The following is a 26,202-nucleotide window of genomic DNA, read 5'->3' as shown; positions in this document are numbered from 1 at the left end:
CATCCGGGTGCCACCAAAGAATACAGTTCCATGTACGAGTGCCCTTGAAGCACACAACCTCACGTCTGTATGCCACCGAAGCACACAGACCCATGTCTGTGTACCACCCAAGCACACAGACCACAGTCCGGATGCCACCAAAGCACATGGCCCCGTGTCTAGGTGCCACCGTAGCGCTTAGACCCGTGTCTGGGTGCCACCGAAGCACACAGACCAATGTCCATGTGCCACCGAAGCACATGGCCCCGCGTCCGCTTTCCACTGAAGCACATGGTCTTGCTTCTCAGTGCTACTGAAGCACAAAGCCGGACTACTAACTTCCTAAGCTTGCCGCTACCTTCTCTATGTGGGGGTCCGCCAGTAGCCGGGGCCAACTGATTGAGGTAGTTGACCCTGGAAGTCTCAAAGTCGCAGCTGTTCTATCCCAGGCAGGCGGAGCGGAAGGATGAGACTGTGTAATGTTGTACGATCTTGGGTATTTGCTGGGACTGTTCTATGTGTTTATTGTCCTATTTTGTGGTTCAATAAAGTATTGCCACGCTATTTTACCCTCACCCCTGTGTTGTCTGAGTAGCATTACGCCCACTGAAGACCCCGGAACTTCACACCATACATTAAATGTTGGATAACAGTTGCTTAACTCCTTAAATGCCGTGATGAAAAACAAGCATGGTATCTAAGTTGATAGACATAGGGAGGATCTCCTTTTCTCTCAGTATCTCTAAAATGCGCAATAATGGAGTATTCAGAAGTAGAAAAAAAATAAAGTGAAAACCACAAAAATAACTTTTTTTACATTAAAACGTGTTTTGACAAAAAAATCACAAACAAAAAAATATAAACCTACGGTAATTTATATTGCAGCATCTGTAACTACCCAAACTATAAAGCCATCACATCATTTATCTTGACTGAAAAATGGCATAATAATAATAACACCACAATTGCTATTATTGATCATTTTGGCCTCACCCTAAAAAAAAATCCACCAGAATATATTACCTATACTGCATTATAAACTCTGTACAGTTATATAAATAACCAAATGGAAAAGTTCATACCAGTCATCACTCCCCATGGATGAAGCGGACAACGCTCCGGTGGTCTGCATCAGATCCGGAAGTGATGATTTCGCCATCCGGATGTTACTTGATCTCTGATTCACTGCACAGGTCAGGAAAGATCTAATGACACACTGGTTCAGACGCCTGTCCGGCCAATCTCAGGCTTCAGCATCGGTCACATCTGGGCGGCTTAGTCATCGTTTCTATCTAGAGTGAGTATAGCAGGGGGACGCACATTTGTTTGTTATTTTTAAAAGATCAACGCCAAAGAAAAAATATTGGATAACTCATTTAACACTAGGACTACTGGACTCGTGACCCCGCCTAGAACTACTGAAAGGAGTCATTTTGACTCCTTGCTTGTTTTCGTTTATTTTTAGAGTTTCATTTGTGGTTATTTATTAATAATTATATTTTTTGTAATGTATTATTATTGTGAGATCCAACAGTAATGCTTTTGATTGTTTTTTTTCTGCTTTTCTTATTTTTCTACAGAAAATAACAATAATTATAATAGACGTTTTTCAAACATTTTTTTTTATTCAAGTGCACACATATAAACAACAACTGAAGAACAAAAAGCAGAGAAAATGTAGGTGGAGGAGCATAAAAATGAAAATATGGCGCAGAATTCACCTTCTAAACATTTGGTGTTTCGCATTTTAGGCATTGCCTTTGATTTATGGCAGTACATTGCCCACACAAAGACTTACCACAAGTCTTACAATTTCCGACAGATCTATTTTTCTTGCACTTTTCTTTGATCTGGCAAATTTTTGTTTGAACCATCACTTCTGAGCATGTAGAAACTTGGGACGTGGAACCCTTTTCCCTATCTGTGACATAAGGACCACTCAACTCTCTCACAAGCGTTTGCAAAAATGCCTTGCGTGACATTTTTTGGTGGGTAATCTCCTTGAATATTATCCATGCATTTATACCCGCAAAGTCTAAGGCATTTTCAAATGCATGAACAGGCCATCTCCTTGTGCATGTTCGTGTGGTATATTTTCGTGCCATCTGATCCACTACATCTACTCCATATTTTGTTTCATTGTAAAACTTTACCGTTTCTGGAGTTTTTTTAGCGGAATCAGACGCAACAACAACATCTGGATGGACGGAACTCAAAATGACAACATTTTTATTGGGCTTTCCTTGATATACTGTAAGTGTAAAATTGTCTTCATTTCTAAACACTTTAGTGTTGTACAATTCCTCTTTCATGGATTTTATTTCTTTAGGCACTTCTCGCCTTATCTTGTTCAGTGTTCCCACGATGGTTGTTCCTTTGCTTTTTAGCTGTTTAGCTAATTTTACTGAAGTAAAATAATTATCGGTTGTAACATTGCGACCTTTTTTCAAAAACGGGTCCAATAACTTCATTACCACATGGTCAGCTAAACGGTCCTCAGCACGGCGTGTGTCATCTTTGCCTAGATAAGGGAAGCCATTTGCCAGATATTTGCTCCTCTTATCAACAGCTAGCCAATATTTGTGGCCATATTTATCTGGTTTGGAAGGCATGTACTGCGTGAATGGACACCTAGTTTTGCTTGGGAAAAGTTGCTCATCCACCATTATGTATGGGCCAGGTTTGTAACACGCAATACAATTTTCAATAAACCTGTCCCACACAGTAGAAAATAGAGCAAACTTGTCCGTTTGCAGTCTCTCCGATCGAGTAGATTTCTCATCAAATCTGAGAAACCTCATAATTTCAACAAAGCGGTCCCTAGACATTGTCGCTTTGCAAAACGGTATTCCCCAGTCATTACACCAAATACTGCTAATCGAGTGACGGTTCGTGCCAGATATTCCACGAGCATAGAATATCGCAATGAATGCATCTAGCTCCTCATCAGATAGAGTAAACTGTAAATTATTGTTCCTGCATGCTTCTGCAAGCGTACAGTTCTTTATATGTGTCAATATATATGAATCAAAAAATAAACGCCATGCGCTCAAAGGACTATCGATAATGATATTTCTTCTGGCGTATCCTGTAGGGCCAGGTGCTTCTCGAAGAATATTTTGGCTGTCACGCCTACCAGGCAAGTGTTCTCCAATTTCAACAGGTTTCCATTGAATACCATCCGCTGAAACTAGTATTCCTTCAGATTCGCCTTCTCTGGTGTTTGTTGTTGCATTACCTTCGCCGCCATCGTTATCTGTTGTTCTTTCATTTCTGGGACGTTTTGCTGATTTTTTCTGTCCACGACCAGGAGGATGGTCACGAGGCAACATAACTGCATGAGCCCGATCCCCAGTTGATGTGCTTGGAATATCTGTAAAAAAGTTGATGAATATTTAGAATTTTTGTTTTGTAAGGGTCCGTGCACACTGGCTGGATTAGTGGCGGAATATCCGACCGGATATTCTCACCACAATCCGGCCCGTACCTGCCCACTCAGGTACAGAGCGGAGTTTCATACCTGAAGCTCCGCTCCGAACCCCGGGCTGGAGCCGCTGTCTGGGACGGAGCCGTGCTCGCGCGTAAGCAAGCGCTGCTCTGTCCCTGACAGCGGCTCCAGCCCGGGGTTCGAAGCGGAGCTTCAGGCATGAGCGGGCAGGTACGGCCTGTATTGCGGCAAGAATATCCAGATGGCTATTCAGCCAGAATTCTGCTAGTGTGCACAGGCCCTAACTCAGTGTGTGGAAGAACAAATAAATACACATAACTACTTACCTTCTGGATTTGTTCCTTCTGAGTCTTCAGATTCACTTGATATGTTCTGAGGAATGAAATCTTCATCACTGTCAGAATCAAATACATGTTCCTGCAATTCGGATTCCGATTCATCCTCCGGTATGGATTGCAAAGTAGCCAGAATATCCTGAGGCTTTATCAAATGTCTTCTCTCCATATTCCTCACAAATTCCATAATTCTATATAGTTCCCTGCTGAAAAATAGAAATGAAATGAAAACTAAAAGAAATAATAACTGTTCTGCCACCTTCAAAAGTAGGTGGGCTGAATCAGTTGACAGACAGCTAAACTATTTCATAACAATTCATACCTGTATGAGTCTTCAGAGCTCGTATGTCTGCGTCTGTTCTCTTTGTCTCTTCAGCTGAACTGAAAGTAAAGTTACTATCCAGAATACTGTCTCCTGCTAGGACCTTAGAAAAACACCACCCTTCATTAGCATAAGATAAGAGCCTAGAGTAAACAAGCTATTTTGTTCAGCATTACACGGTAATACAAGCAGGTAAAACACAAGGAAAATGTGAAAAGTTGACATGTAAATTGAACTACATCTATATGAACATCAGGGTAAATAAGACAGAGTGAAAAAATTATGCACAAAACTTTATAGCAACATTTAGTGACAAAAGGACCTCAAAATATAGTAAGGAGTCAAAATGACTCCCTTCAGTAGTTCTTGGTAAATTTTGAAAAAAACGCGCAAATTTTTCACCAAAATTATTTATTCTCCCAAAATCTTTTTTCACATCATATTTGAGGAAAAGTCACCGAGTTTCAAGCCGGAATTCTGAAAAATGTAGTCACAGAAGAGAAATAAAAAACGAAAGGAGTCAAAATGAATCTATCAGTAGTTCTAGTGTTAAGTGTCGCAATTCCAATGAGTTGTGGATTTTTGGTTCAAGTTGCCCAACGGGACCAAAAAATAATGTGATAGAAAAGTATTAAAATTAAAATTTATATATAAAAAAAAATCCTTTTAAATTTCCTCCCTCCATTTGTCAAAACAAAACAAGACTAAACGATTATATATATATATTTATTTATTTAGTATTGACACACTGACAAAAAGTCCGATCTATCAAATCATAAATATATTAACCCCTACAGCAAATGCCCAACAGCAAAGATAATCTAAACACCCCAGTTTTTTTTTTCTTTTTGGGTAATTTTACCTCCCAAAAAATGCATCAAAAAGAGATGAAAAGTTTGTAGACAGCAGAGAATGGCATCAATAACCCCCGCAGGTCGGCGAGCAGAAAGCGAACCTCGCCCAGATTCATCAGCAGAAACATGGAACAAATGCCGGGTCTCACAAAATGGTGACACAATACCGGGTTATTTATTACTGTTTGGTGACACCATAATACGGCAATTCTGGCTTCTTCATTTATTTTTCCGCTATTTAACGTGTGGTTTAAATAATTTGGGCTTTGATAGGTCGGACTTTTACAGACACGACAATATAAAATGTTTCTTTTTTATTTTCTTTTTTTTTTACCTCGGAAAAAAGGGGTGATTTAACATTTTTGTTTATTTTTTTTCCTTTATAAAACTTTTTACTTTATTTTTTTATGTCCCCTTAGGGCACTTGAACCTGCGATCTCTTGACTGCTTATTCTATATACAGTAATCCTCTAGTAATGCAGTATACAGTTTATAAGATTAAATCCAGACTGTGGATGAACTTCACAGGAGTACCAAGATGGCAGCCATGCAGGCCTTCACCATTCCCCTGACTGCCATTGTCATCCATTTCCTGGCGATGGCGCAATTTAAATGCCGCTGTTGGCTCAGGTGGCCACAGTCTACTCAAGTCGCTGCTGTCGGCTCAGGTCACCGCTGTTCTGGGCTGGCTGGCAAATTGCACACAGTAGCAACCCATCCTTATTGAGTTTTATCTATGGCTGATTCATAAAGTGAGTAAAGGTTAGAAAGCTTTAAAAAGATAAAGCCGGTGTTATGATGTAATAGTTGAGGTCAAATGCCGACTAGATTCTCATCCACTTCTATCAGTGGGCTACTCAGAGAGGTGTCTGAGACTCTAGTCAGCATGTGACCAGGCTCGGACTGGCCTGCTGGGGAATTCCCCGGTGGGCCCCACTGCAGGGCCAGCACTGACAAGAGAAGGAAGGCTCCTCCCACTCCTACCCTAGCACAGCTATGCACTTGTCTACATTGTGTTCCAAATTATTATGCAAATAATATTTTCTCAGATTTTCCCAAATTTCCTATATGAATTGCAGTCATTGTAATTTTCCAGTCCAATAACTATTAGAGTACAATTGAAAGGTTTTTGTACAAACTGCCTATGATAACAGTTTTTTTAAAAAAATAAAAAACTCAAACTGCACTCAAAATGCATGTTCCAAATTATTATGCACAGCAGAGTTTTCAACCTTTTCATTTTAATAAAGAACAAAAAAATGGTCATTTTTGAAATTATAAGCATTAGCAGGTTATTACAAACTGAAATCAAACAGTTTTCAACTCAAAACTTTATTCTAGGTGATGTTACATTTGCACATAGGACCCCTTGTTCGAAAGGAGCTTCTGAACTCTCTCGTCCATTGAATTTGTCAGGTTTTGGATGGTTTCTGCTTCAATTGTTTTGCATGAGGACAGAATACCCTCCCAGAGCTGTTTCTTAGATGTGAACTGCCTCCCATCATAGACACTCCTTTTGATGATGCTCCAGAGGTTCTCAATGGGGTTGAGGTCAGGGGAGCATGGGGGCCACACCATAAGTTTGTCCCCTTTTATGCCCATAGCAGCCAGAGATGCAGATGTGTTATGTGCAGCATGAGACGGGGCATTATCATGCATGAAATGATCTCGATGGTCCAGATGGATGGAGTGGAGGATGGCTGGTTGATGGACACCCCATGCAAACACGGCTACGGCGCCAACAAGGAGGAGGTGGCGTAATGTTTTGGGCTGGAATCATGGGGAGAGAGATTGTCGGCCCCTTTAGGATCCCTGTAGGGGTAAAGATGAACTCCATAATGTATGTTGAGTTTCTCAAACAGAACTTCCTGCCATGGTTCAAGAAGAAGAACCGTGCATTCCGCAGCAAGATCATTTCATGCATGATAATGCCCCGTCTCATGCTGCACATAACACATCTGCATCTCTGGCTGCTATGGGCATAAAAGGGGACAAACTTATGGTGTGGCCGCCATGCTCCCCTGACCTCAACCCCATTGAGAACCTCTGGAGCATCATTAAAAGGAGTGTCTATGATGGCAGGAGGCAGTTCACATCTAAGCAACAGCTCTGGGAGGGTATTCTGTCCTCATGCAAAACAATTGAAGCAGAAACCATCCAAAACCTGACAAATTCAATGGACGAGAGAGTTCAGAAGCTCCTTTCGAACAAGGGGTCCTATGTGCAAATGTAACATCACCTAGAATAAAGTTTTGGGTTGAAAACTGTTTGATTTCAGTTTGTAATAACCTGCTAATGCTTATAATTTCAAAAATGACCATTTTTTTGTTCTTTATTAAAATGAAAAGGTTGAAAACTCTGCTGTGCATAATAATCTGGAACATGCATTTTGAGTGCAGTTTGAGTTTTTTATTTTTTTTAAAATATCCTGTTATCATAGGCAGTTTGTACAAAAACCTTTCAATTGTACTCTAATAGTTATTTGACTGGAAAATTACAATGACTGCTATTCATATAGGAAATTTGGGAAAATCTGAGAAAATATTATTTACATAATAATTTGGAACACAGTCTATATACCGTATGCTGTGTGTGGGGGACTTGTCTATATATCGTGTGCGGGGGGGGGGGGACTTGTCTATATACCGTATGCTGTGTATGGGGGACTTGTCTATATACCATATGCTGTGTGTGGGGGACTTGTCTATATACTGTATGCTGTGTATGGGGGACTTGTCTATATACCGTATGCTGTGTGGGGGACTTGTCTATATACCGTATGCTGTGTGTGGGGGGGACTTGTCTATATACCGTATGCTGTGTGGGGACTTGTCTATATACCGTATGCTGTGTGTGTGGGGGACTTGTCTATATACTGTATGCTGTGTGTGGGGGACTTGTCTATATATCGTGTGCGGGGGGGGGGGGACTTGTCTATATACCGTATGCTGTGTATGGGGGACTTGTCTATATACCATATGCTGTGTGTGGGGGACTTGTCTATATACTGTATGCTGTGTATGGGGGACTTGTCTATATACCGTATGCTGTGTGGGGGACTTGTCTATATACCGTATGCTGTGTGTGGGGGACTTGTCTATATACCGTATGCTGTGTGTGGGGGACTTGTCTATATACTGTATGCTGTGTGTGGGGAGACTTGTCTATATACCGTATGCTGTGTGTAGGGGACTTGTCTATATACCGTATGCTGTGTGTGGGGGACTTGTCTATATACTGTATGCTGTGTGTGGGGGACTTGTCTATATACCGTATGCTGTGTGTGGGGGACTTGTCTATATACTGTATGCTGTGTATGGGGGACTTGTCTATATACCGTATGCTGTGTGTGGGGGACTTGTCTATATACTGTATGCTGTGTGGGGGGGACTTGTCTATATACTGTATGCTGTGTGTGGGGGACTTGTCTATATACCGTATGCTGTGTGTGGGGGACTTGTCTATATACTGTATGGTGTGTGGGGGGGACTTGTCTATATACCGTATGCTGTGTGTGGGGGACTTGTCTATATACTGTATGCTGTGTGGGGGGGACTTGTCTATATACCGTATGCTGTGTGTGGGGGACTTGTCTATATACCGTATGCTGTGTGTGGGGGACTTGTCTATATACCGTATGCTGTGTGTGGGGGACTTGTCTATATACCGTATGCTGTGTATGGGGGACTTGTCTATATACCATATGCTGTGTGTGGGGGACTTGTCTATATACTGTATGCTGTGTATGGGGGACTTGTCTATATACCGTATGCTGTGTGGGGGACTTGTCTATATACCGTATGCTGTGTGTGGGGGACTTGTCTATATACCGTATGCTGTGTGTGGGGGACTTGTCTATATACCGTATGCTGTGTGTGGGGGACTTGTCTATATACTGTATGCTGTGTGTGGGGAGACTTGTCTATATACCGTATGCTGTGTGTGGGGAGACTTGTCTATATACCGTATGCTGTGTGTGGGGGACTTGTCTATATACTGTATGCTGTGTGTGGGGGACTTGTCTATATACTGTATGCTGTGTGGGGGGGACTTGTCTATATACCGTATGCTGTGTGTGGGGGACTTGTCTATATACCGTATGCTGTGTGTGGGGGACTTGTCTATATACCGTATGCTGTGTGTGGGGGACTTGTCTATATATCATGTGTGGGGGGGGGGGACTTGTCTATATACCGTATGCTGTGTGTGGGGGACTTGTCTATATACCGTATGCTGTGTGTGGGGGACTTGTCTATATATCATGTGTGGGGGGGGGGGCTTGTCTATATACCGTATGCTGTGTGGGGGGGACTTGTCTATATACTGTATGCTGTGTGTGTGGGGGACTTGTCTATATACCGTATGCTGTGTGTGGGGGACTTGTCTATATACCGTATGCTGTGTGGGGGACTTGTCTATATACCGTATGCTGTGTGTGGGGGACTTGTCTATATACCGTATGCTGTGTGTGGGGGACTTGTCTATATACCGTATGCTGTGTGTGGGGGACTTGTCTATATACCGTATGCTGTGTGTGGGGGACTTGTCTATATATCATGTGTGGGGGGGGGGGACTTGTCTATATACCGTATGCTGTGTGGGGGGACTTGTCTATATACCGTATGCTGTGTGTGGGGGACTTGTCTATATACCGTATGCTGTGTGTGGGGGACTTGTCTATATATCATGTGTGGGGGGGGGGACTTGTCTATATACCGTATGCTGTGTGGGGGGGACTTGTCTATATACTGTATGCTGTGTGTGGGGGACTTGTCTATATACCGTATGCTGTGTGTGGGGGACTTGTCTATATACCGTATGCTGTGTGTGGGGGACTTGTCTATATATCATGTGTGGGGGGGGGGGACTTGTCTATATACCGTATGCTGTGTGGGGGGGACTTGTCTATATACTGTATGCTGTGTGTGGGGGACTTGTCTATATACCGTATGCTGTGTGTGGGGGACTTGTCTATATACCGTATGCTGTGTGTGGGGGACTTGTCTATATACCGTATGCTGTGTGTGGGGGACTTGTCTATATATCATGTGTGGGGGGGGGGACTTGTCTATATACCGTATGCTGTGTGGGGGGACTTGTCTATATACCGTATGCTGTGTATGGGGGACTTGTCTATATACTGTATGCTGTGTGTGGTTGACTTGTCTATATACCGTATGCTGTGTGTGGGGGGGACTTGTCTATATACTGTATGCTGTGTGTGGGGGACTTGTCTATATACCGTATGCTGTGTGGGGGGGACTTGTCTATATACCGTATGCTGTGTGGGGGGGACTTGTCTATATACCGTATGCTGTGTGGTGGGGGAGGGGGTGCTGGACTTGGTTCTCTTTGCTATATGTGGGGGAGGGAGACCTGGATAAATATGCTATACATGGAGGATGGGACCTTGGCTATATACTTTGTGTGGGGGAGCGGGGACCTGGCTATATACTTTGTGTGGGGGAGCGGGGACCTGGCTATATACTTTGTGTGGGGGAGCGGGGACCTGGCTATATACTTTGTGTGGGGGAGCGGGGACCTGGCTATATACTTTGTGTAGGGGAGCGGGGACCTGGCTATATACTTTGTGTAGGGGAGCGGGGACCTGGCTATATACTTTGTGTGGGGTAGCGGGGACCTGGCTATATACTGTATGCTGTGTGGGGGGGACTTGTCTATACACTGTATGCTGTGTGTGGGGGACTTGTCTATATACCGTATGCTGTGTGGGGGACTTGTCTATATACCGTATGCTGTGTGTGGGGGACTTGTCTATATACCGTATGCTGTGTGTGGGGGACTTATCTATATACCGTATGCTGTGTGTGGGGACTTGTCTATATACTGTATGCTGTGTGTGGGGGACTTGTCTATATACCGTATGCTGTGCGTGGGGGACTTGTCTATATACCGTATGCTGTGTGTGGGGGACTTGTCTATATACTGTATGCTGTGTGGGGGGGACTTGTCTATATACTGTATGCTGTGTGTGGGGGACTTGTCTATATACTGTATGCTGTGTGGGGGGGACTTGTCTATATACTGTATGCTGTGTGTGGGGACTTGTCTATATACTGTATGCTGTGTGTGGGGGACTTGTCTATATACCGTATGCTGTGTGTGGGGGACTTGTCTATATACCGTATGCTGTGTGTGGGGGACTTGTCTATATACTGTATGCTGTGCGTGGGGGACTTGTCTATATACCGTATGCTGTGTGTGGGGGACTTGTCTATATACTGTATGCTGTGTGGGGGGGGGACTTGTCTATATACCGTATGCTGTGTGTGGGACTTGTCTATATACCGTATGCTGTGTGTGGGGGACTTGTCTATATACTGTATGCTGTGTGTGGGGGACTTGTCTATATACTGTATGCTGTGTGTGGGGGACTTGTCTATATACTGTATGCTGTGTGTGGGGTACTTGTCTATATACCGTATGATGTGTGGTGGGGGAGGGGGTGCTGGACTTGGTTCTCTTTGCTATATGTGGGGGTGGGAGACCTGGATAAATATGCTATACATGGAGGATGGGACCTTGTCTATATACTTTGTGTGGGGGAGCGGGGACCTGGCTATATACTTTGTGTGGGGGAGCGGGGACCTGGCTATATACTGTGTGTGGGGGAGCGGGGACCTGGCTATATACTGTGTGTGGGGGAGCGGGGACCTGGCTATATACTTTGTGTGGGGGAGCGGGGACCTGGCTATATACTTTGTGTGGGGGAGCGGGGACCTGGCTATATACTGTGTGTGGGGGAGCGGGGACCTGGCTATATACTTTGTGTGGGGGAGCGGGGACCTGGCTATATACTTTGTGTGGGGGAGCGGGGACCTGGCTATATACTTTGTGTGGGGGAGCGGGGACCTGGCTATATACTTTGTGTTGGGGAGCGGGGACCTGGCTATATACTTTGTGTAGGGGAGCGGGGACCTGGCTATATACTTTGTGTGGGGGAGCGGGGACCTGGCTATATACTGTGTGTGGGGGAGCGGGGACCTGGCTATATACTGTGTGTGGGGGAGCGGGGACCTGGCTATATACTTTGTGTGGGGGAGCGGGGACCTGGCTATATACTTTGTGTGGGGGAGCGGGGACCTGGCTATATACTGTGTGTGGGGGAGCGGGGACCTGGCTATATACTTTGTGTGGGGGAGCGGGGACCTGGCTATATACTGTGTGTGGGGGAGCGGGGACCTGGCTATATACTGTGTGTGGGGGAGCGGGGACCTGGCTATATACTGTGTGTGGGGGAGCGGGGACCTGGCTATATACTTTGTGTGGGGGAGCGGGGACCTGGCTATATACTGTGTGTGGGGGAGCGGGGACCTGGCTATATACTTTGTGTGGGGGAGCGGGGACCTGGCTATATACTGTGTGTGGGGGAGCGGGGACCTGGCTATATACTGTGTGTGGGGGAGCGGGGACCTGGCTATATACTGTGTGTGGGGGAGCGGGGACCTGGCTATATACTGTGTGTGGGGGAGCGGGGACCTGGCTATATACTGTGTGTGGGGGAGCGGGGATCTTGGCTATATACTTTGTGTGGGGGAGCGGGGACCTGGCTATATACTGTGTGTGGGGGAGCGGGGACCTGGCTATATACTGTGTGTAGGGGAGCGGGGACCTGGCTATATACTGTGTGTGGGGGAGCGGGGACCTGGCTATATACTGTGTGTGGGGGAGCAGGGACCTGGCTATATGTGGTAGGTGTGGGGCAGTTGATGTTACGGGGGCAGCTTTATTGTGAATGTATATGTAGTGGGTACAATGTGGAGGACACTGTATAGATCACAGACATCATATGTGCTGATCAGGAGCCTTTCTGTGAATGCTATGTGTCAGGTCAGAGCTGCACTATTGCTAGATGATCTTGTGGGTGAACGTCTCATTCAGACGTCTGTTTTTTTACATCCATGTTATTGACAGACATAATACGCACCTTTATCATCTATGGGGCAGTTCACATATCCATATATATATATATATGTTTTATTTGCATATAGTAACAAACATTGATACAATTCGGATCGATCCCTTTGATGAAAATCAGTTTTGTTTTTTTTGCTTTTTTTTTAATGTACCAGAAAACTACAGATGTCTGAATGAGGCCTGAAGATCTGTTCAAATGTGGCAGATTGTTCCTGGAGGATTTCCATAGAAAATCAGAGCAAATTAGCAAAAATCCGCAAGAAAATCCACAACAGCAAATTTGCACTTCATGATTTTGGTGCAGATCTTTCTGGTAATTCACTGTGGAAAACAGCAGCGTGTAAAATAAAAAGAAATAAACTTGCTGGGAGCTGTAGTCCCTCACCACATACTGCAGTGCTATTATGACGCAGTGATGGTGAACTGTGTATCTAATCCTATCCTGTGTGATACTGTTTGCTGAGCCATGTATCTAATCCACTCCTGTGTGATACTGTCTGCTGAGACGTGTATCTAATCCTATCCTGTGTGATACTGTCTGCTGAGACGTGTATCTAATCCTATCCTGTGTGATACTGTCAGCTGAGCTGTGTATCTAATCCTCTCCTGTGAGATACTGTCTGCTGAGCCGTGTATCTAATCCCGGCCTGTGCAATACTGTTTGCTCAGCCATGTATCTAATCCACTCATGTGTGATACTGTCTGCTGAGCTGTGTATCTAATCCTCTCCTGTGTGATACTGTCTGCTGAGCCGTGTATCTAATCCTCTCCTGTGTGATACTGTCTGCTGAGCAGTGTATCTAATCCTATCCTGTGTGATACTGTCTGCTGAGCTGTGTATCTGATCCACTCCTGTGTGATACTGTCTGATGAGCTGTGTATCTAATCCTCTCCTGTGTGATACTGTCTGATGAGCTGTGTATCTAATCCTCTCCTGTGTGATACTGTCTGCTGAGCCGTGTATCTAATCCTCTCCTGTGTTATACTGTCTGCTGAGCTGTGTATCTAATCCTATGCTGTGTGATACTGTCTGCCGAGCTGTGTATCTGATCCACTCCTGTGTGATACTGTCTGATGAGCTGTGTATCTAATCCTCTCCTGTGAGATACTGTCTGCTGAGCCGTGTATCTAATCCTATCCTGTGTGATACTGTCTGTTGAGCAGTGTATCTAATCCTATCTTGTGTGATACTATCAGCTGAGCTCTGTATCTAATCCTCTCCTGTGAGATACTGTCTGCTGAGCTGTGTATCTAATCCTATCCTCTGTGATACTCTCTGCTGAGCAGTGTATCTAATCCACTCCTGTGTGATACTGTCTGATGAGCTGTGTATCGAATCCTATACTGTGTGATACTGTCTGCTGAGCTGTGTATCTAATCCCATCCTGTGTGATACTGTCTGCTGAGCTGTGTATCTAATCCTATCCTGTGTGATACTGTCTGCTGAGCTGTGTATCTAATCCTCTAATGTGTGATACTGTCTGTTGAGCTGTGTATCTAATCATCTCCTGTGTGATACTGTCTGATGAACTGTGTATCTAATCCTATCCTGTGTGATACTGTCTGCTGAGGCGTGTATCTAATCCACTCATGTGTGATACTATCTGCTGAGCTGTGTATCTAATCCTATGCTGTGTGATACCGTCTGCTGAGCTGTGTATCTGATCCACTCCTGTGTGATACTGTCTGATGAGCTGTGTATCTAATCCTCTCCTGTGTGATACTGTCTGCTGAGCTGTGTATCTAATCCACTCCTGTGTGATACTGTCTGATGAGCTGTGTATCTAATCCTCTCCTGTGTGATACTGTCTGATGAGCTGTGTATCTAATCCTCTCCTGTGTGATACTGTCTGATGAGCTGTGTATCTAATCCACTCCTGTGTGATACTGTCTGATGAGCTGTGTATCTGATCCACTCCTGTGTGATACTGTCTGATGAACTGTTTCTCTAATCCTCTCCTGTGAGATACTGTCTGCTGAGACGTGTATCTAATCCACTCCTGTGTGATACTGTCTGCTGAGCCATGTATCTAATCCTATCCTGTGTGATACTGTCTGTTGAGCAGTGTATCTAATCCTATCATGTGTGATGCTATCAGCTGAGCTCTGTATCTAATCCTCTCCTGTGAGATACTGTCTGCTGAGCTGTGTATCTAATCCTATCCTGTGTGATACTGTCTGCTGAGCAGTGTATCTAATCCACTCCTGTGTGATACTGTCTGCTGAGCTGTGTATCTAATCCTCTCCAGTGTGATACTGTCAGCAGAACTGTGTATCTAATCCTCTCCTGTGTGATACCGTCTGCTGAGCCATGTATCTAATCCTCTCCTGTGTGATACCGTCTGCTGAGCAGTGTTTCTAATCCTACTCTGTGTGATACTGTCTGCGGAGCCGTGTATCTAATCCTCTCCTGTGTGATACTGTCTGCTGAGCTATGTATCTAATCCTCTCCTGTGTGATACTGTCTGCTGAGCCATGTATCTAATCCTCTCCTGTGTGATACTGTCTGCTGAGCCATGTATCTAATCCTCTCCTGTATGATACTGTCTGCTGAGCCGTGTATCTAATCCTCTCCTGTGTGATACCGTCTGCTGAGCTGTGTATCTAATCCTCTCCTGTGTGATACTGTCTGCTGAGCTGTGTATCTAATCCTATCCTGTGTGATACTGTCTGCTGAACTGTGTTTCTAATCCTGTCCTGTGTGATACTGTCTGCTGAGCCGTGTATCTAATCCTCTCCTGTGTGAAACTGTCTGCTGAGCCGTGTATCTAATCCTCTCCTGTGTGATACTGTGTGTTGAGCTGTGTATCTAATCCTTTCCTGTGAGATACTGTCTGCTGAGCCGTGTATCTAATCCTCTCCTGTGTGATACTGTCTGCTGAGCTGTGTATCTAATCCTCTCTTGTGTAATACTGTCTGCTGAGCCGTGTATCTAATCCCATCCTGTGTGATACTGTCTGCTGAGCTGTGTATCTAATCCTCTCCTGTGTGATACTGTCTGCTGAGCTGTGTATCTAATCCTCTAATGTGTGATACTGTCTGTTGAGCTGTGTATCTAATCCCATCCTGTGTGATACTGTCTGCTGAGCTGTGTATCTAATCCCATCCTGTGTGATACTGTCTGCTGAGCTGTGTATCTAATCCTATCCTGTGTGATACTGTCTGCTGAGCTGTGTATCTAATCCTCTCCTGTGTGATACCATCTGCTGAGCTGTGTATCTAATCCCATCCTGTGTGATACTGTCTGCTGAGCTGTGTATCTAATCCTATCCTGTGTGATACTGTCTGCTGAGCTGTGTATCTAATCCTCTCCTGTGTGATACCATCTGCTGAGCTGTATATCTAATCCTCTCCTGTGTGATACTGTCTGCTGAGGCGTGTATCTAATCCCGGCCTGTGTGATACTGTTTGCTCAGCCATGTATCTAATCCACTCATGTGTGATACTATCTGCTGAGCTGTGTATCTAATCCTATGCTGTGTGATACCGTCTGCTGAGCTGTGTATCTGATCCTCTCCTGTGTGATACTGTCTGCGGAGCCGTGTATCTAATCCTCTCCTGTGTGATACCGTCTGCTGAGCTGTGTATCTAATCCTCTCCTGTGTGATACTGTCTGCTGAGCCATGTATCTAATCCTCTCCTGTGTGATACTGTGTGTTGAGCTGTGTATCTAATCCTTTCCTGTGAGATACTGTCTGCTGAGCCGTGTATCTAATCCTCTCCTGTGTGATACTGTCTGCTGAGCTGTGTATCTAATCCTCTCCTGTGTAATACTGTCTGCTGAGCCGTGTATCTAATCCTCTCCTGTGTGATACTGTCTGCTGAGCTGTGTATCTAATACTCTCCTGTGTGATACTGTCTGCTGAGCTGTGCATCTAATCTTATCCTGTGTGATACTGTCTGTTGAGCTGTGAATATAATTCTCTCGTGTGATACTGTCTGCTGAGCTGTGTATCTAATCCTTTGCTGTGTGATACTGTCTGCTGAGCCGTGTATCTAATCCTCCCCTGTGTGATACTTTCTGCTGAGCTGTGTATCTAATCCTCTCCTGTGTGATACCGTCTGCTGAGAAGTGTATCTAATCTTCTCCTGTGTGATACCGTCTCCTGAGCTGTGTATCTAAACCTCTCCTGTGTGATACCGTCTGCTGAGCTGTGTATCTAATCCTCTCCTGTGTGATACTGTCTGATGAGCTGTGTATCTGATCCTCTCCTGTGTGATACTGTCTGCTGAGCTGTGTATCTAATCCTCTCCTGTGCGATACTGTCTGATGAGCTGTGTATCTAATCCTCTCCTGTGTGATACTGTCTGCTGAGCCGTGTATCTAATCCTCTCCTGTGAGATACTGTCTGCTGAGCTATGTATCTAATCCTCGCCTGTGTGATACTGTCTGCTGAGCTGTGTATCTAATCCTCTCCTGTGTGATACTGTCTGTTGAGCTGTGTATCTAATCCTCTCCTGTGTGATACTGTCTGCTGAGCCGTGTATCTAATCCTCTCCTGTGTGATACTGTCTGCTGAGCTGTGTATCTAATCCTCTCCTGTGCGATACTGTCTGCTGAGCTGTGTTTCTAATCCTGTCCTGTGTGATACTGTCTGATGAGCTGTGTATCTAATCCTCTCCTGTGTGATACTGTCTGCTGAGCCGTGTATCTAATCCTCTCCTGTGAGATACTGTCTGCTGAGCTATGTATCTAATCCTCGCCTGTGTGATACTGTCTGCTGAGCTGTGTATCTAATCCTCTCCTGTGTGATACTGTCTGTTGAGCTGTGTATCTAATCCTCTCCTGTGTGATACTGTCTGCTGAGCCGTGTATCTAATCCTCTCCTGTGTGATACTGTCTGCTGAGCTGTGTATCTAATCCTCTCCTGTGCGATACTGTCTGCTGAGCTGTGTTTCTAATCCTCTCCTGTGTGATACTGTCTGCTGAGCTGTGTATCTAATCCTCTCCTGTGTGATACTGTCTGCTGAGCTGTGTATCTAATCCTCTAATGTGTGATACTGTCTGCTGAGCTGTGTATCTAATCCTCTCCTGTGTGATACTGTCTGATGGAATGTGTATCTAATCCCATCCTGTGTGATACTGTCTGCTGAGCTGTGTATCTAATCCTCTAATGTGTGATACTGTCTGCTGAGCTGTGTATCTAATAGTCTCCTGTGTGATACTGTCTGATGAACTGTGTATCTAATCCTATCCTATGTGATACTGTCAGCTGAGCCGTGTATCTAATCCCGCCCTGTGAGATACTGTCTGCGGAGCTGTGTATCTAATCCTATGCTGTGTGATACTGTCTGCTGAGCTGTGTATCTAATCCTCTCCTGTGTGATACTGTCTGCTGAGCCATGTATCTAATCCTCTCCAGTGTGAAACTGTGTGCTGAGCCATGTATCTAATCCTCTCCAGTGTGAAACTGTGTGCTGAGCTGTGTATCTATTCCCATCCTGTGTGATACTGTCTGCTGAGCTGTGTATCTAATCCTATCCTGTGTGATACTGTCTGATGAGCTGTGTATCTAATCCTCTAATGTGTGATACTGTCTGTTGAGCTGTGTATCTAATCGTCTCCTGTGTGATACTGTCTGATGAGCTGTGTATCTAATCCCGCCCTGTGCGATACTGTTTGCTGAGCCGTGTATCTAATCTACTCATGTGTGATACTGTCTGCTGAGCTTTGTATCTAATCCTATGCTGTGTGATACTGTCTGCTGAGCAGTGTATCTGATCCACTCCTGTGTGATACTGTCTGCTGAGCTGTGTATCTAATCCTGTCCTGTATGATACCATCTGCTGAGCTGTGTATCTAATCCTGTCCTGTGTGATACTGTCTGCTGAGCTGTGTATCTAATCCCGCCCTGTGCGATACTGTTTGCTGAGCCGTGTATCTAATCTACTCATGTGTGATACTGTCTGCTGAGCTTTGTATCTAATCCTATGCTGTGTGATACTGTCTGCTGAGCAGTGTATCTAATCCTCTCCTGTGTGATACTGTCTGCTGAGCTGTGTATCTGATCCACTCCTGTGTGATACTGTCTGCTGAGCTGTGTATCTAATCCTGTCCTGTATGATACCATCTGCTTAGCTGTGTATCTAATCCTGTCCTGTGTGATACTGTCTGCTGAGCTGTATCTCTAATCCTATCCTGTGTGATACTGTCTGCTGAGCAGTGTATCTAATCCTCTCCTGTGTGATACTATCTGCTGAGCAGTGTATCTAATCTTATACTGTGTGATACTGTCTGCTGAGCTGTGTATCTAATCCCCTCCTGTGTGATACTGTCTGCTGAGCTGTGTATCTAATCCTCTCCTGTGTGATACTGTCTGCTGAGCCATGTATCTAATCCTATCCTGTGTGATACTGTCTGCTGAGCTGTGTATCTAATCCCGCCCTGTGCGATACTGTCTGCTGAGCCGTGTATCTAATCCACTCCTGTGTGATACTGTCTGCTGAGCTGTGTATCTAATCCTATGCTGTGTGATACTGTCTGCTGAGCTGTATCTCTAATCCTACCCTGTGTGATACTGTCTGCTGAGCCGTGTATCTAATCCTCTCCTGTGTAATACTGTCTGCTGAGCCGTGTATCTAATCCTCTCCTGTGTAATACTGTCTGCTGAGCCGTGTATCTAAGCCTCTCCTGTGTGATACCGTCTGCTGAGCAGTGTATCTAAGCCTCTCCTGTGTGATACTGTCTGCTGAGCTGTGTATCTAATCCTCTCCTGTGTGATACTGTCTGCTGAGCCGTGTATCTAATCCTTTCCTGTGTGATACTGTGTGCTGAGCTGTGTATCTAATCCTCTCCTGTGTGATACTGTCTGCTGAGCTGTGTATCTAATCCTCTCCTGTGTGATACTGTCTGCTGAGCCGTGTATCTAATCCTTTCCTGTGTGATACTGTGTGCTGAGCTGTGTATCTAATCCTCTCCTGTGTGATACTGTCTGATGAACTGTGTATCTAATCCTATCCTCTACAATACTATCTGCTGAGCCGTGTATCTAATCCACTCCTGTGTGATACTGTCTGCTGAGCTGTGTATCTAATCCTATGCTGTGTGATACTGTCTGCTGAGCTGTGTATCTAATCCTATGCTGTGTGATACTGTCTGCCGAGCTGTGTATCTAATCCTCTCCTGTGTGATACTGTCTGCTGAACTGTGTAACTAATCCTCTCCTGTGTGATACTGTCTGCTGAGCCGTGTATCTAATCCTCTCCTGTGTGATACTGTCTGCTGAGCTGTGCATCTAATCCTATCCTGTGTGATACTGTCTGCTGAGCTGTGTATCTAATCCTCTCCTGTGTGATACTGTCTGATGAGCTGTGTATCTAATCCTCTCCTGTGTGATACTGTCTGATGAACTGTGTATCTAATCCTATCCTGTGTGATACTGTCTGCTGAGCTGTGTATCTAATCCCCCCCTGTGCGATACTGTCTGCTGAGCCGTGTATCTAATCCCCTCCTGTGTGATACCGTCTGCTGAGCTGTGTATCTAATCCTATGCTGTGTGATACTGTCTGCTGAGCTGTGTATCTAATCCTATGCTGTGTGATACTGTCTGCTGAGCTGTGTATCTAATCCTCTCCTGTGTGATACTGTCTGATGAACTGTGTATCTAATCCTCTCATGTGTGATACTGTCAGCTGAGCTGTGTATCTAATCTTCTCCTGGCTGATACTGTCTGCTGAGCTGTGTATCTAATCATGTCCTGTGTGATACCGTCTGCTGAGCTACATATCTAATCCTGTCCTGTGTGATACTGTCTGCTGAGCAGTGTATCTTAGCCTCTCCTGTGTGATACGTCTGCTGAGCAGTGTATCTAAGCCTCTCCTGTGTGATACCGGCTGCTGAGCTGTGTATCTAATCCTCTCCTGTGCGATACTGTCTGCTGAGCTATGTATCTAATCCTGTCCTGTGTGATACTGTCTGCTGAGCTGTGCATCTAATCCTATCCTGTGTGATACTATCTGCTGAGCAGTGTATCTAAGCGTCTCCTGTGTGATACCGTCTGCTGAGCAGTGTATCTAAGCCTCTCCTGTGTGATACCGGCTGCTGAGCTGTGTATCTAATCCTCTCCTGTGCGATACTGTCTGCTGAGCTGTGTATCTAATCCTATGCTGTGTGATACTGCCTGGTGAGCTGTGTATCTAATCCTATGCTGTGTGATACTGTCTGCTGAGCTGTGTATCTAATCCTCTCCTGTGTGATACTGTCTGATGAGCTGTGTATCTAATCCTCTCCTGTGTGATACTGTCAGCTGACCTGTGTATCTAATCCTCTCCTGTGTGATACTGTCTGCTGAGCTGTGTATCTAATCCTCTCCTGTGTGATACTGTCTGCTGAGCTGTGTATCTAATCCTCTCCTGTGTGATACTGTCTGATGAGCTGTGTATCTAATCCTCTCCTGTGTGATACTGTCTGCTGAGCAGTGCATCTAATCCTATCCTGTGTGATACTGTCTGCTGAGCTGTGTATCTAATCCTCTCCTGTGTGATACTGTCTGATGAGCTGTGTATCTAATCCTCTCCTGTGTGATACTGTCTGATGAGCTGTGTATCTAATCCTCTCCTGTGTGATACTGTCTGATGAGCTGTGTATCTAATCCTCTCCTGTGTGATACTGTCTGATGAACTGTGTATCTAATCCTATCCTCTGCGATACTATCTGCTGAGCCGTGTATCTAATCCACTCCTGTGTGATACTGTCTGCTGAGCTGTGTATCTAATCCTATGCTGTGTGATACTGTCTGCTGAGCTGTGTATCTAATCCTATGCTGTGTGATACTGTCTGCTGAGCTGTGTATCTAATCCTCTCCTGTGTGATACTGTCTGATGAACTGTGTATCTAATCCTCTCCTGTGTGATACTGTCAGCTGAGCTGTGTATCTAATCCTCTCCTGTGTGATACTGTCTGCTGAGCTGTGTATCTAATCCTCTCCTGTGTGATACTGTCAGCTGAGCTGTGTATCTAATCCTATCCTGTGTAATACTGTCTGCTGAACTGTGTATCTAATCCTCTCCTGTGTGATACTGTCTGCTGAGCTGTGTATCTAATCCTCTCCTGTGTGATACTGTCTGCTGAGCTGTGCATCTAATCCTATCCTGTGTGATACTGTCTGCTGAGCTGTGTATCTAATCCTCTCCTGTGTGATACTGTCTGATGAGCTGTGTATCTAATCCTCTCCTGTGTGATACTGTCTGCTGAGCTGTGTATCTAATCCCCCCCTGTGCGATACTGTCTGCTGAGCTGTGTATCTAATCCTCTCCTGTGTGATACTGTCTGCTGAGCTGTGTATCTAATCCACTCCTGTGTGATACTGTCTGCTGAGCTGTGTATCTAATCCTATGCTGTGTGATACTGTCTGCTGAGCTGTGTATCTAATCCTCTCCTGTGTGATACTGTCTAATGAGCTGTGTATCTAATCCTCTCCTGTGTGATACTGTCTGATCAACTGTGTATCTAATCCTCTCATGTGTGATACTGTCAGCTGAGCTGTGTATCTAATCTTCTCCTGGCTGATACTGTCTGCTGAGCTGTGTATCTAATCATGTCCTGTGTGATACCGTCTGCTGAGCTACGTATCTAATCCTGTCCTGTGTGATACTGTCTGCTGAGCAGTGTATCTAAGCCTCTCCTGTGTGATACCGTCTGCTGAGCAGTGTATCTAAGCCTCTCCTGTGTGATACTGGCTGCTGAGCTGTGTATCTAATCCTCTCCTGTGCGATACTGTCTGCTGAGCTGTGTATCTAATCCTATGCTGTGTGATACTGTCTGCTGACCTGTGTATCTAATCCTCTCCTGTGTGATACTGTCTGATGAGCTGTGTATCTAATCCTCTCCTGTGTGATACTGTCTGCTGACCTGTGTATCTAATCCTGCCCTGTGTGATACTGTCTGCTGAGCTGTGTATCTAATCCTCTCCTGTGTGATACTGTCTGATGAGCTGTGTATCTAATCCTCTCCTGTGTGATACTGTCTGATGAGCTGTGTATCTAATCCTCTCCTGTGTGATACTGTCTGATGAACTGTGTATCTAATCCTATCCTCTGCGATACTATCTGCTGAGCCGTGTATCTAATCCACTCCTGTGTGATACTGTCTGCTGAGCTGTGTATCTAATCCTATGCTGTGTGATACTGTCTGCTGAGCTGTGTATCTAATCCTCTCCTGTGTGATACTGTCTGCTGAGCTGTGTATCTAATCCTCTCCTGTGTGATACTGTCTGCTGAGCTGTGCATCTAATCCTATCCTGTGTGATACTGTCTGCTGAGCTGTGTATCTAATCCTCTCCTGTGTGATACTGTCTGCTGAGCTGTGTATCTAATCCTCTCCTGTGTGATACTGTCTGATGAGCTGTGTATCTAATCCTCTCCTGTGTGATACTGTCTGATGAGCTGTGTATCTAATCCTCTCCTGTGTGATACTGTCTGATGAACTGTGTATCTAATCCTATCCTGTGTGATACTGTCTGCTGAGCTGTGTATCTAATCCCCCCTGTGCGATACTGTCTGCTGAGCCATGTATCTAATCCACTCCTGTGTGATACCGTCTGCTGAGCTGTGTATCTAATCTTCTCCTGGCTGATACTGTCTGCTGAGCTGTGTATCTAATCCTCTCCTGTGTGATACTGTCTGCTGAGCTGTGTATCTAATCCTATGCTGTGTGATACTGTCTGCTGAGCTGTGCATCTAATCCTCTCCTGTGTGATACTGTCTGATGAACTGTGTATCTAATCTTCTCCTGGCTGATACTGTCTGCTGAGCCGTGTATCTAATCCACTCCTGTGTGATACCGTCTGCTGAGCTGTGTATCTAATCTTCTCCTGGCTGATACTGTCTGCTGAGCTGTGTATCTAATCCTCTCCTGTGTGATACTGTCTGCTGAGCTGTGTATCTAATCCTATGCTGTGTGATACTGTCTGCTGAGCTGTGCATCTAATCCTCTCCTGTGTGATACTGTCTGCTGAGCTGTGTATCTAATCTTCTCCTGGCTGATACTGTCTGCTGAGCCGTGTATCTAATCCTCTCATGTGTGATACTGTCAGCTGAGCTGTGTATCTAATCTTCTCCTGGCTGATACTGTCTGCTGAGCTGTGTATCTAATCATGTCCTGTGTGATACCGTCTGCTGAGCTACGTATCTAATCCTGTCCTGTGTGATACTGTCTGCTGAGCAGTGTATCTAAGCCTCTCCTGTGTGATACCGTCTGCTGAGCAGTGTATCTAAGCCTCTCCTGTGTGATACTGGCTGCTGAGCTGTGTATCTAATCCTCTCCTGTGCGATACTGTCTGCTGAGCTATGTATCTAATCCTGTCCTGTGTGATACTGTCTGCTGAGCTGTGCATCTAATCCTATCCTGTGTGATACTATCTGCTGAGCAGTGTATCTAAGCGTCTCCTGTGTGATACCGTCTGCTGAGCAGTGTATCTAAGCCTCTCCTGTGTGATACCGGCTGCTGAGCTGTGTATCTAATCCTCTCCTGTGCGATACTGTCTGCTGAGCTCTGTATCTAATCCTATGCTGTGTGATACTGTCTGCTGACCTGTGTATCTAATGCTATGCTGTGTGATACTGTCTGCTGAGCTGTGTATCTAATCCTCTCCTGTGTGATACTGTCTGCTGAGCTGTGTATCTAATCCTCTCCTGTGTGATACTGTCTGCTGAGCTGTGCATCTAATCCTCTCCTGTGTGATACTGTCAGCTGACCTGTGTATCTAATCCTCTCCTGTGTGATACTGTCTGCTGAGCTGTGTATCTAATCCTCTCCTGTGTGATACTGTCTGCTGAGCTGTGCATCTAATCCTATCCTGTGTGATACTGTCTGCTGAGCTGTGTATCTAATCCTCTCCTGTGTGATACTGTCTGCTGAGCTGTGTATCTAATCCTCTCCTGTGTGATACTGTCTGATGAGCTGTGTATCTAATCCTCTCCTGTGTGATACTGTCTGATGAGCTGTGTATCTAATCCTCTCCTGTGTGATACTGTCTGATGAACTGTGTATCTAATCCTATCCTCTGCGATACTATCTGCTGAGCCGTGTATCTAATCCACTCCTGTGTGATACTGTCTGCTGAGCTGTGTATCTAATCCTATGCTGTGTGATACTGTCTGCTGAGCTGTGTGTCTAATCCTCTCCTGTGTGATACTGTCTGCTGAGCTGTGCATCTAATCCTATCCTGTGTGATACTGTCTGCTGAGCTGTGTATCTAATCCTCTCCTGTGTGATACTGTCTGATGAGCTGTGTATCTAATTCTCTCCTGTGTGATACTGTCTGCTGAGCTGTGTATCTAATCCTATGCTGTGTGATACTGTCTGCTGAGCTGTGTATCTAATCCTCTCCTGTGTGATACTGTTTGATGAACTGTGTATCTAATCCTCTCATGTGTGATACTGTCAGCTGAGCTGTGTATCTAATCTTCTCCTGGCTGATACTGTCTGCTGAGCTGTGTATCTAATCATGTCCTGTGTGATACCGTCTGCTGAGCTACGTATCTAATCCTGTCCTGTGTGATACTGTCTGCTGAGCAGTGTATCTAAGCCTCTCCTGTGTGATACCGTCTGCTGAGCAGTGTATCTAAGCCTCTCCTGTGTGATACCGGCTGCTGAGCTGTGTATCTAATCCTCTCCTGTGTGATACTGTCTGCTGAGCTGTGCATCTAATCCTATGCTGTGTGATACTGTCTGCTGAGCTGTGTATCTAATCCTATCCTGTGTGATACTGTCTGCTGAGCTGTGTATCTAATCCCCTCCTGTGTGATACTGTCTGCTGAGCCGTGTATCTAATCCTATCCTGTGTGATACTGTCTGCTGAGCTGTGTATCTAATCCTGTCCTGTGTGATACTGTCTGCTGAGCTGTGTATCTAAGCGTCTCCTGTGTGATACCGTCTGCTGAGCAGTGTATCTAAGCCTCTCCTGTGTGATACCGGCTGCTGAGCTGTGTATCTAATCCTCTCATGTGCGATACTGTCTGCTGAGCTGTGTATCTAATCCTATGCTGTGTGATACTGTCTGCTGAGCTGTGTTTCTAATCCTATGCTGTGTGATACTGTCTGCTGAGCTGTGTTTCTAATCCTGTCCTGTGTGATACTGTCTGCTGAGCTGTGTATCTAAGCCTCTCCTGTGTGATACCGTCTGCTGAGCAGTGTATCTAAGCCTCTCCTGTGTGATACCGGCTGCTGAGCTGTGTATCTAATCCTCTCCTGTGCGATACTGTCTGCTGAGCTATGTATCTAATCCTGTCCTGTGTGATACTGTCTGCTGAGCTGTGCATCTAATCCTATGCTGTGTGATACTGTCTGCTGAGCTGTGTATCTAATCCTATCCTGTGTGATACTGT

The 26,202-nt window shown here is 45.1% G+C and overlaps 1 long non-coding RNA gene across 1 annotated transcript; it reads right to left on the bottom strand.

The window, feature by feature from the left end:
* Positions 1-3,084: 3,084 nt before the first annotated feature.
* On the bottom strand, positions 3,085-4,190 carry LOC141214178 (uncharacterized). Its single transcript, XR_012283460.1, has 3 exons — positions 4,085-4,190; positions 3,754-3,968; positions 3,085-3,352 (listed from the first exon to the last, which is right to left on the bottom strand). It is a non-coding gene; the product is annotated as an uncharacterized lncRNA (long non-coding RNA).
* Positions 4,191-26,202: the final 22,012 nt, after the last annotated feature.

The sequence above is a fragment of the Phyllobates terribilis genome, unplaced genomic scaffold (genome assembly GCF_046119375.1).
Source record: "Phyllobates terribilis strain yellow unplaced genomic scaffold, ASM4611937v1 Scaffold_216__1_contigs__length_3321164, whole genome shotgun sequence".
Lineage (NCBI taxonomy): Eukaryota > Metazoa > Chordata > Amphibia > Anura > Dendrobatidae > Phyllobates > Phyllobates terribilis.
This window is presented reverse-complemented; position numbering and strand designations above follow the sequence as displayed.